Below are 11047 nucleotides of genomic sequence, written 5' to 3'. Positions count from 1 at the left end.
AAGACAAGCATCAGTCATTTTCAGTGTTGCCACTCCTTGAAATTTGGGGGATCGACTTGGGATTTGGGCATTTTTTTAATTTACACTCAAACTATTAAAATCTGTAATTTTATGGCCTACAGTCATAAATAAGGAATGACAATGTGCACTACAACTAAATAATAACCTTTAGTTGTCGCTGGTCATTTCTACACCTGCTGTACATTTACTTCTTTACTTACTTACATTTTCTTGGACATGAGAACGTCACGTCTGTCGTCATCCGTGCATTTTACTGCAGTTTTTGGTTGATTGTTGTGATAGATGTTGTGTAGGAATAAATCTGTGTCAGCCGTCAGAAACAATTCATGTTGTGACCAGATCTTCGGAGTCCGATAGTAATAGCGAATCAGACACTCTCTGGGTTTGTAAGACATTAATAGTTTTTTTAATACTGCAATTTGTAAATATTAATATAGATTATGATCCCACTTTTTCTTTGTCAGTGAACTCTGGATTTTTGTTTTTGTAAATAATTGTGAAAATAAGTTATATAGATCTTCACAATTTTGTTGTTTTCAGTTACTTGGAATTTTTAGTACCAAAGATCTTGGGAATTGTTAAAATGGAGAGTGGCAACACTGTAAATGACCACTGTTGGACTTTTAATACTGGCTTCTCATAGCTGCTGCCTACAAATCCAAAGACCAGCCACCACTGATCTACCTTAAGCAAGACCCTTAAACCCTCAGCTGTTTAGAATACGTTTATGCACAATTGTTAGTGTCCTCTTTTCAAAACCAAAACGTGGTCACCAAATTTAAGTTAAGAAACCAGCGCTTTAGCTTTATAATCACTATTTCCATTCCCAGGGTGGGCAGTCCGGGTCCTTTCTGTGTGGAGTTTGCATGTTCTCCCCGTGTCTGCATGGGTTTCCTCCAGGAGCTCCGGCTTCGTCCCGCAGTCCAAAGACATGCAAGTGATGTGAATTGGAGATGCTAAGTTGTCCATGACTGTGTTTGATATTAAACTTGAACCAGTAACTACCTGTCCTGTCATGAATCTAACCAAAGTGTGTAAAACATGACGTTACAATCCTAATAAATAAATAAATAAAATTCACTAAGTAACATTAAAAGTGACTGTTTTACCAAGTATGTAATTGGAAAACTGGTTTAAAAGATAAGTTAAGATCTCTTATTATACCACAGGGGGGAATTTGTATCGTTAAACCAACTTCAAGAGATATATATATATATAACAACCTAAAATACTCCAGTATTGTATAAATTGTTTAAAAGTGGTTTTTAAGTTAGTGTAAATTCACTGCTTGTGAAGTAACATTAGCTACATGTAGTGTTAGTAGTAGGGTTGCCAACTTTCAGAACTGGAAATAAGGAACACCCTGGGCTGGCGGGTTGGCGGAAGGCATTGGGTGGGGTGTGGGATGCCAGGTGTTTACCGGAGCGGGGGCGGTTAGGGTTGCACCTGTAAACAATATAACGGGTCTTACACCATCATAGGAACATTATCAAAATGTTTAATTTAAGCTGTTTTACATTTATTATTTTCATTCTTTATAATAATAAATCAGAACCAGATTTTAGGCAAAACTACATGAATAAAGAACATCATGTAACTTTTTTTCTCAATACTGAAAACAACATTTTTACATAATCCATCTTAACACTGACATGCAGCCCGGTTCTGGACTGCGTTGCTTATGGGGGGCAGTAAGAAAATTGGTGGAGGGTTGGGGCAATGCCCACCCCAGCGCCCCCATAGCACCGGCCCTGCTTGTGTTACTTTAGTTTCGCCCTAAGCCGGATTCGAACCTAGGGCAGAAGGACGTGCGCGATGCGCTCTGCCCACTGCGCTACTCAAACAGCGGAGTATTTATAGTGGTGGTAAATTCGGTTCATTCTATGCACTCGGGTTAATCTGAGTCACTCAGTGATGTGATCCGGTTCACTTGGGTCACTTGTACTGACATTCTGATTGATTTATTGCATTAAAATGCATCCAAATATCGCTCGTCTTCCGTGCTCTCATCTTCTGTAAATAAATCCTTCTCTCTTAATTCTCTTGGCCCCTCACACCTCACCTTTCAGTGACAAGTTGACACTGGACTCACAGGTGGACTCACCTACCAATCAGATGGGTATATTAATGGGTCAAGGGTTTAAAATGACCATGGGGGCTGTGATACTCTTTAAGCAGTACAGTACTAAAGTAGCCTGTAAGCATTTGCATTTGAATAATAATAATAATATAACTATATGATGTTCTTTTGCTTACAAGAAATCAGTTCAATACGGAACACCGCGTTTAGTTTCCAAATATGGAACGATTCCGTATTTTACGGGACGGTTGGCAACCCTAGTTAGTAGCAACATTATTAGCTACATGCTAACGCTTACCGAATTTACATCTAAATCGTAAAACGCACATATAACCGATAAAAGTAATAAAATCGTGAGGTAAATAAATATTAAAAACGATGAAGAAACGGCAATAAATATAGTTTACATAGTTTTATAAAGACTCTGATTCACATTCATGCTCATCGCAGCCCCAGTGGCCTAATGGATAAGGCACTGGCCTCCTAAGCCAGGGATTGTGGGTTCGAGTCCCATCTGGGGTGAAACGCTTTTTTGTAGTTTTTTAAATGTATTACTATTAATACGTGTTATAACGTATAGGTTAATTCCTCACAGAATAATGATCACTTTAATCTCTATTTCCCATCTTTACATTGAAGAACGGATGACTCGATTGAACGACTCAGTCAGATAAAGAATCGACTCACTGCACTGTATTGCAGTATTCAGCATGATTTGAATCAGTAAATGAATCGTTTGCATATTTGACTCAGTGACACTGCTCCTAAATACTAAATACTTCTGGCACAGATAAACTGATGTTTGAGTGTATTTATTATCTTCTTCTTCTGGAACTTCAAACACCATGGGGAACAGAAATAAAGTAAGCACAATACTGCATAAACCCAAGTATATTATTAGTGTAAACATGCTAATAGTAGGGTGGCTCGGTGGGTAGCACTGTCACCTCACTGCATAAAGGACCTGTGTTCGACTTCCAGGTGGAGTGGTCCGGGTCTTTTCTGACTCTGATTCCTGGAGTTTGCATGTTCTCCCCGTGAATGTGTAGGTCTCTTCTGGGTTCTCCGGTTTCAGACCCACTGCGACTCTGAATAAGATAAAGTGGTGGAAAAACAGACAATGAATAAATGTGCTAATAGCCATTCGTTACTTTCCACAAGCTTTAATCAAAACAAACAATTTTTCTTCTTTTGTTCGGCTGTTCCTGTAAGGGGTTGTCACAGCAGATCATTCGTCTCCATCTTACCCTGTCCTGAGCATCCTCCTCTGACACCCCAACCACATGCATGTACGCCACACCACATCAAAGCAACATCTTTTGCCTTCCTCTCCTCCTCCTCCTCCTCAGCACACTTCTCCCAATAAAACAATATAACCAAACCATCGTTTCTCCCTAACTTTGTCTTCAAAACATTCTACCTGTGCTGTCCCATTACCCAACTCACTTCTAATCCTGTCCATACTCAATCCCAATGAGAATTTTGGCATCTTCATCTCTGCCACCTCCAGCTTTCCTCTATACTACTTGCTACTGAGGTGTAAACTTTCCCTTTTACTTGGGCCAAAACTCTTCCATCACAAATCACTCCTGCCAATCTAATCACACTCCCATTATCTAATAAAACAATTACAAACAGCACAGAAGCAAAATAAAACACAACTGCATACTGTAAGCTCATTCTGTTAAGAACTTTGCAAGTCTTTATGATATTTTAAGGCTCCTAGTTTAACCAGCATCGTTTAACCACTCTGAACATGCTTCCTTCTTCTAAACTGTTAGATACAGTCAGAACATTCATCAATGATGAAGAGCAGATGAATAAATCATTCCTCTCCATTTGATTCATGCTCAGAAAGAAACATCACAGCTCATCATCATGGTTAAAGAGACTTAACACTTTCAAATCATATTTCCTAGTCAGTAACTATAGAAATGATTCCTGAAAGTATAATCTTAACCTGGAAGCAGCAGAACCCAGCTGAGTGATGTTCTCCTCTACACTTCACCTACACGCTAGATTCATCTCTCCAACATGGAGGTTTCTAGTAGAAGCTTCACAACACCAGTCAGCCTCTCCAGTAAAAGATTCTGATCTGTAGAATCAAACGCTGCACTAAGATCTAATAGAAGAAGATTATTAACCCTCGTTCTGAATGTGGTTTAGTACTATAATTCAGTCTAAATCCTGATTATAATGCTTTATAAATACTGTTTCTGTTGGGACACAACCTTTTGTAACACGCTGTACAAACACAGAATGTTTAAATATTTATACTGGACATTTATTATTCAAAAGTTTAGGAAACTATTTATTTACATTTTGAAACACTACATGAACAGTATTTACTACAGAGAGAGTGAACACACACCATGAGTGGAGTTTGGGACTCTTCATCAGCTGTTATTTACCAGAATTCTTTTTTTTCAAGAATCTTGGAGACGATAAAAAAGGTTGGTATTAACCTATAATTAAACAGATCAATGTTAGTTTCTGTAATAAGAGTTTTAATAACTGCACTCTTATAAGATTTGGGTAAATAACCAGGTTTAATGGGTGTATTTATTTTACCCCAGGACCAGAAGCTGTTTCTGTCCAAGTCACAAATCCATGATCACAACTGGTTCAGGTATCAGGAGGAACATAATGACACAGTTGTGATGATACTGGTGTTGTGAAGCTTCTACTAGAAACCTTCATGTTGGAGAGATGAATCTAGTGTGAGGGTGAAGTGTAGAGGAGAACATCACTCAGCTGGGTTCTGCTGCTTCTAGGTTAAGACTATACTTTCAGGAATCATTTCTAAAGTTACTGACTAGGAAATGTGATTTGAAAGTGTTATGTCTTTTTAGCCATGATGATGAGCTGTGATGTTTCTTTCTGAGCATGAATCAGATGAAGAGGAATGATTTATTCATCTGCTCTTCATCATTGATGAATGTCCTGACTGTTTCTAACAGTTTAAATGAAAGAAACATGTTCAGAGTGGTCATTTTAAAAGGTGTTTAATATAGATAGTTATACATGTTCTCAGTGTTTTTTATGGGATTTTTTTATCACTGTTTTTATGCTGTGGTCTGATTTATAGCTTTGTTGCTGTTTAACTAGTAAACAATGTATAAAAATGCTTAGAGTACCAATCTATTGAGGGTAATTATTATTTTTATGTTTAGAGACCATGAAGTTGAGTGATGCGCTGTTATATTTTTCTCTTTTGTACACATATGCTCAAAACAAATTCTATAGGAATCCAATTTAAATAAGAGAAAATCATTGCACACCAATATTTATTCTGTGTAGTCCACAAATCCACAACTGGTTCAGGCTTCAGAAATGATCATTGTTTATTTTATTTATTAGAATGTAAACATCATGTTTTACATTTATGACAGAAGAGGTGGTTATAAATTACCCATGATTCATCAGTTCAAGTTTAATTATAAACACAGACAGGTAATTTAGTATCTCCAGTTCATCTCACGTGCACGTCTTTGTATTGTGAGAGAAAACTGGAGCTTATAGGAAACCTGCACAAACATGAGGAGAACATGCAAACTCCACAAAGAAAAGTACCTGAACTGCTCCACCTGGACATTAAACCCAGGCCCTTCTTGTTGTGAGGTGACCGCACCACCCACCGCACCACCCACCGCACCACCCACCGCACCACCCACCGCACCACCCACCGCACCACCCACATTTATCATTTCTTTGCAGGTTATTTCTTGAGTTTTATGTTTAAGTGTGATTCAGAATCAGTTTCTTCTTCTGGTAACAGAATCTTGTTTGTTCTGTATCAGTCACTATACTAAATTTCTCTGTGTTAAAGTGTTTGTTAAATATTGTAAAAATAAAAAACATCAAATTAATAAACAGACTTTATATATTTCAGATGAACTTGTCATGATACTAACCCCCTAATCCTCACTGAACTTAATCACTTTTTAATCAATATAATAAACAAAAATGATCATCTTTAATGGATTAACATCCTGCCCAAAGCATATCTGTATCTTACATTTAGATTAGTTTAGATGTTGTTCCACACAAGATTCTGGTCAGTTTATTTAAAGCACATTCCATAGAAACCATCCACAACTATTTAAACTCTATCATTCAACCAAGATAACCATTAACCACTCTGATCATGTTTCTTTCATCTAAACTGTTAGAAACAGTCAGAACACTCATCAATGATAAAGAGCAGACGAATAAATCATTCCTCTCCATCTGATTTATGCTCAGAAAGAAACATCACAGCTCATCATCATGGTTAAAGAGACATAACACGTTCAAATCACATTTCCTAGTCAGTAACTATAGAAATGATTCCTGAAAGTATAGTCTTAACCTGGAAGCAGCAGAACCCAGCTGAGTGATGTTCTCCTCTACACTTCACCCTCACGCTAGATTCATCTCTCTGTTCATTCTGACACATTCAGTAGAATCTTTACTCGTTCTATCAGTGGAATTGTACTACAGATGAATTAGTGTGTATAGAAAGTTTAATAAATGTAAATATAACAGAGTTAGTTAAAACTAAACATACATGTTCATACACACTACACACTCACACTTACAGCGTACAAACATACATTGAGTAACTCGTAGCTCTTCAACTTTAGTTCTTCTGTTTAATAAATATAAGAACAATCAGAGAAAATTATTAAATTATTAAAAACACAAAGAGTAAATCAGATATTGTTATATCTACTTTTATATTAATAGTAATTAACTTCTACTAGAAACCTCCATGTTGGAGAGATGAATCTAGCGTGAGGGTGAAGTGTAGAGGAGAACATCACTCAGCTGGGTTCTGCTGCTTCCAGGTTAAGACTATACTTTCAGGAATCATTTCTATAGTTACTGACTAGGAAATGTGATTTGAAAGTGTTATATCTCTTTAACCATGATGATGAGCTGTGATGTTTCTTTCTGAGCATGAGTCAGATGGAGAGGAATGATTTATTCATCTGCTCTTCATCATTGATAAATGTTCTGACTGTTTCTAACAGTTTAGTAGAGAGAAACATGTTCAGAGTGGTTAGAACTAACACAATTTAAACAATGAAATCAATGCTTGCTCTGTATGGGCATTTTTAGATTCACTGTTTACAATTAGGGTTCATTCTGTAACTGTATTAATTTGATTTCATGTAAATAAGCAGTCAGTCATTCTCTTTCACAAACTGTAATTCAAATATTCACTCAAAATCCTGGGGGTCCGTCTGTTACCAAACAGCAGAATCACGAACTAACCTGAACCAACTTCTAGCCTTCAAAGTAACAAAACAGAATTCCAGTGAAGGTATTACAAAGCTCTAATCTACAAGAGAGATTTTTGCTGTATGAGAAAGTAACTGTGTTTACATACAGCCTGAAAATCTGATAATCAAACTAACATTTCAATCTGAGCACACCAAGAGAAGTTTACACCTCGATCAGAATAGAACACGCCCGTGTTTACACCTCGATCAGAATAGAACACACCCGTGTTTACACTTCAGCCTGAATGTTTACACTCTTATCAAAAGTGATTTACAATTATGACTGAACACAATTTGAGCAATCAAAGGTTAAGGGCCTTGCTCAGGAGCCCAATAGTGGCAATTTGGTGGTGGTGCCACTTGAACTGGCAATCTTAAGATTACTAGTCCAGTACCTTAACCGCTGAGCTACCTCTGTGTGTACATGTTTATATCTCAGTCGGAATAAAACAGGAATAAAACAGGAATAAAACAGGATATTTTTAGGATATGTGAGGACTGGTCTCATTTCAATAATGTTCTTAAAAGATTAAAAAGATCATTAGGCTCTATAACTCCAGCATTCGTGGACAACGGTGATCACTAAGGACTGAGCGTATATACGTACATGTATATATGTGTACTTAAGTATATTCATACACATGCATATGTATGCTAATGTATATATAGTTATGGCTATATTGGCCCAATCCAATGTGCAATACTTGTCACTCATCACTTTATATTTAATATTTAATCTATATTTATTCTGTACCATATACTGTATACTTGGAACTGCACCTTCCTGCACTTTTAATTCCATTCCATTTGGTTATTTTGTTTATTTACACTCAATCCATCCTTATCATTAATAACTGCTCTGTAGCTATGCGATATATGTAAAACTCAGATTACATTCAATCTGTCAAAAGTGTTTGTACTTTCTAGAATTATATTGTTGTAACTTGTTTTCTTTATAGTGTGTATTTGATTTGATTTAATGTACAATGCTACTGGGACTCTAATTTTCTTCAGGATCAATAAAATATCTATCTATATTCATCAACACCTTCCTTTAACCAGGATCAATTTTAACCATTCTGAACATGCTTCCTTCTTCTAAGCTGTTAGAAACAGTCAGAACATTCATCAATGAAGAAGAGCAGAAGAATAAATAATTCCTCTCCATCTGATTCATGCTCAGAAAGAAACATCACAGCTCATCACCACGGTTAAAGAGATGTAACACTTTCAAATGACATTTCCTAGTCAGTAACTATAGAAATGATTCCTGAAAGTAGTCTTAACCTGGAAGCAGCAGAACCCAGCTGAGTGATGTTCTCCTCTACACTTCACCCTCACACTAGATTCATCTCTCCAACATGGAGGTTTCTAGTAGAAGCTTCACAACACCAGTCAGCCTCTCCAGTAAAATATTCTGATCTGTAGAATCAAACACTGCACTAAGATGTAATAGAAGAAGATTATTAACCCTCGTACTGAATGTGGTTTAGTACTATAATTCAGTCTAAATCCTGATTATAATGCTTTATAAATACTGTTTCTGTTGGGACACAACCTTTTGTAACACGCTGTACAAACACAGAATGTTTAAATATTTATACTGGACATTTATTATTCAAAATTTTAGGAAACTATTTATTTACATTTTGAAACACTACATGAACAGTATTTTCTACAGAGAGAGTGAACACACATCATGAGTGGAGTTTGGGACTCTTCATCAGCTGTTATTTACCAGAATTCTTTTTTTTTCAAGAATCTTGGAGACGATAAAAAATGTTGGTATTAACCTATAATTAAACAGATCAAGGTTAGTTTCTGTAATAAGAGTTTTAATAACTGCACTCTTATAAGATTTGGGTAAATAACCAGGTTTAATGGGTGTATTTATTTTACCCCAGGACCAGAAGCTGTTTCTGTCCAAGTCACAAATCCATGATCACAACTGGTTCAGGTATCAGGAGGAACATAATGACACAGTTGTGATGATACTGGTGTTGTGAAGCTTCTACTAGAAACCTTCATGTTGGAGAGATGAATCTAGTGTGAGGGTGAAGTGTAGAGGAGAACATCACTCAGCTGGGTTCTGCTGCTTCTAGGTTAAGACTATACTTTCAGGAATCATTTCTATAGTTACTGACTAGGAAATGTGATTTGAAAGTGTTATGTCTTTTTAGCCATGATGATGAGCTGTGATGTTTCTTTCTGAGCATGAATCAGATGGAGAGGAATGATTTATTCATCTGCTCTTCATCATTGATGAATGTTCTGACTGTTTCTAACAATTTAGAAGAAAGAAACCAGTACAGAGTGGTCATTTTAAGAGGTGTTTAATATAGATAGTTATACATGTTCTCAGTGTTTTTTATGGGATTTTTTTATCACTATTTTTGTGCTGTAGTTTGATTTATAGCTTTGTTGGTGTTTAACTAGTAAACAATGTATAAAAATGCTCAGAGTACCAATCTATTGAGGGTAATTATTATTTTTATGTTTAGAGACCATGAAGTTGAGTGATGCGCTGTTATATTTTTCTCTTTTGTACACATATGCTCAAAACAAATTCTATAGGAATCCAATTTAAATAAGAGAAAATCATTGCACACCAATATTTATTCTGTGTAGTCCACAAATCCACAACTGGTTCAGGCTTCAGAAATGATCATTGTTTATTTTATTTATTAGAATGTAAACATCATGTTTTACATTTATGACACAACAGGTGGTTAATAAATTACCCATGATTCATCAGTTCAAGTTTAATTATAAACACAGACAGGTAATTTAGTATCTCCAGTTCATCTCACGTGCACGTCTTTGTACTGTGAGAGAAAACTGGAGCTTATAGGAAACCTGCACAAACATGAGGAGAACATGCAAACTCCACAAAGAAAAGTACCTGAACTGCTCCACCTGGACATTAAACCCAGGCCCTTCTTGTTGTGAGGTGACCGCACCACCCACCGCACCACCCACCGCACCACCCACCGCACCACCCACCGCACCACCCACAGCACCACCCACATCTATCATTTCTTTGCAGGTTATTTCTTGAGTTTTATGTTTAAGTGTGATTCAGAATCAGTTTCTTCTTCTGGTAACAGAATCTTGTTTGTTCTGTATCAGTCACTATTATAAATTTATCTGTGTTAAAGTGTTTGTTAAATACAGTAAATATAAAAAACATCAAATTAATAAACAGACTTTATATATTTCAGATGAACTGTTCATGATACTAACCCCCTAATCCTCACTGAACTTAATCACTTTTTAATCAATATAATAAACAAAAATGATCATCTTTAATGGATTAACATCCTGCCCATAGCATATCTGTATCTTACATTTAGATTATTTTAGATGTTGTTCCACACAAAATCCTGGTCAGTTTATTTAAAGCACATTCCATAAAAACCATCCACAACTATTTAAACTCTATCATTCAACTAAGGTAACCATTAACCACTCTGAACATGTTTCTTTCATCTAAACTGTTAGAAACAGTCAGAACACTCATCAATGATAAAGAGCAGGTGATTAAATCATTCCTCTCCATCTGATTTATGCTCAGAAAGAAACATCACAGCTCATCATCATGGTTAAAGAGACATAACACGTTCAAATCACATTTCCTAGTCAGTAACTATAGAAATGATTCCTGAAAGTATAGTCTTAA

The 11047-nt window shown here is 36.3% G+C and overlaps 8 non-coding genes across 8 annotated transcripts; 4 read left to right on the top strand and 4 right to left on the bottom strand.

Annotated features, from left to right (window-relative positions):
• Positions 1-2550: 2550 nt before the first annotated feature.
• On the top strand, positions 2551-2623 carry trnar-ccu (transfer RNA arginine (anticodon CCU)). The gene has a single exon. It is a non-coding gene; the product is annotated as a tRNA-Arg (tRNA).
• Positions 2624-3845: 1222 nt separating this feature from the next.
• Positions 3846-4058, bottom strand: LOC134309363 (small nucleolar RNA U3). Its single transcript, XR_010011100.1, has one exon. It is a non-coding gene; the product is annotated as a small nucleolar RNA U3 (small nucleolar RNA).
• An 820-nt stretch (positions 4059-4878) lies between these two features.
• LOC134309344 (small nucleolar RNA U3) lies at positions 4879-5091 on the top strand. The gene has a single exon (XR_010011082.1). It is a non-coding gene; the product is annotated as a small nucleolar RNA U3 (small nucleolar RNA).
• A 1145-nt stretch (positions 5092-6236) lies between these two features.
• LOC134309352 (small nucleolar RNA U3) lies at positions 6237-6449 on the bottom strand. Its single transcript, XR_010011090.1, has one exon. It is a non-coding gene; the product is annotated as a small nucleolar RNA U3 (small nucleolar RNA).
• Positions 6450-6933: 484 nt separating this feature from the next.
• On the top strand, positions 6934-7146 carry LOC134309339 (small nucleolar RNA U3). Its single transcript, XR_010011077.1, has one exon. It is a non-coding gene; the product is annotated as a small nucleolar RNA U3 (small nucleolar RNA).
• A 1295-nt stretch (positions 7147-8441) lies between these two features.
• On the bottom strand, positions 8442-8652 carry LOC134309406 (small nucleolar RNA U3). Its single transcript, XR_010011141.1, has one exon. It is a non-coding gene; the product is annotated as a small nucleolar RNA U3 (small nucleolar RNA).
• Positions 8653-9473: 821 nt separating this feature from the next.
• On the top strand, positions 9474-9686 carry LOC134309396 (small nucleolar RNA U3). The gene has a single exon (XR_010011132.1). It is a non-coding gene; the product is annotated as a small nucleolar RNA U3 (small nucleolar RNA).
• A 1146-nt stretch (positions 9687-10832) lies between these two features.
• LOC134309362 (small nucleolar RNA U3) lies at positions 10833-11045 on the bottom strand. Its single transcript, XR_010011099.1, has one exon. It is a non-coding gene; the product is annotated as a small nucleolar RNA U3 (small nucleolar RNA).
• Between the last annotated feature and the right edge of the window lie 2 nt (positions 11046-11047).

The sequence above is a fragment of the Trichomycterus rosablanca genome, chromosome 2, assembly GCF_030014385.1.
Source record: "Trichomycterus rosablanca isolate fTriRos1 chromosome 2, fTriRos1.hap1, whole genome shotgun sequence".
Lineage (NCBI taxonomy): Eukaryota > Metazoa > Chordata > Actinopteri > Siluriformes > Trichomycteridae > Trichomycterus > Trichomycterus rosablanca.
This window is presented reverse-complemented; position numbering and strand designations above follow the sequence as displayed.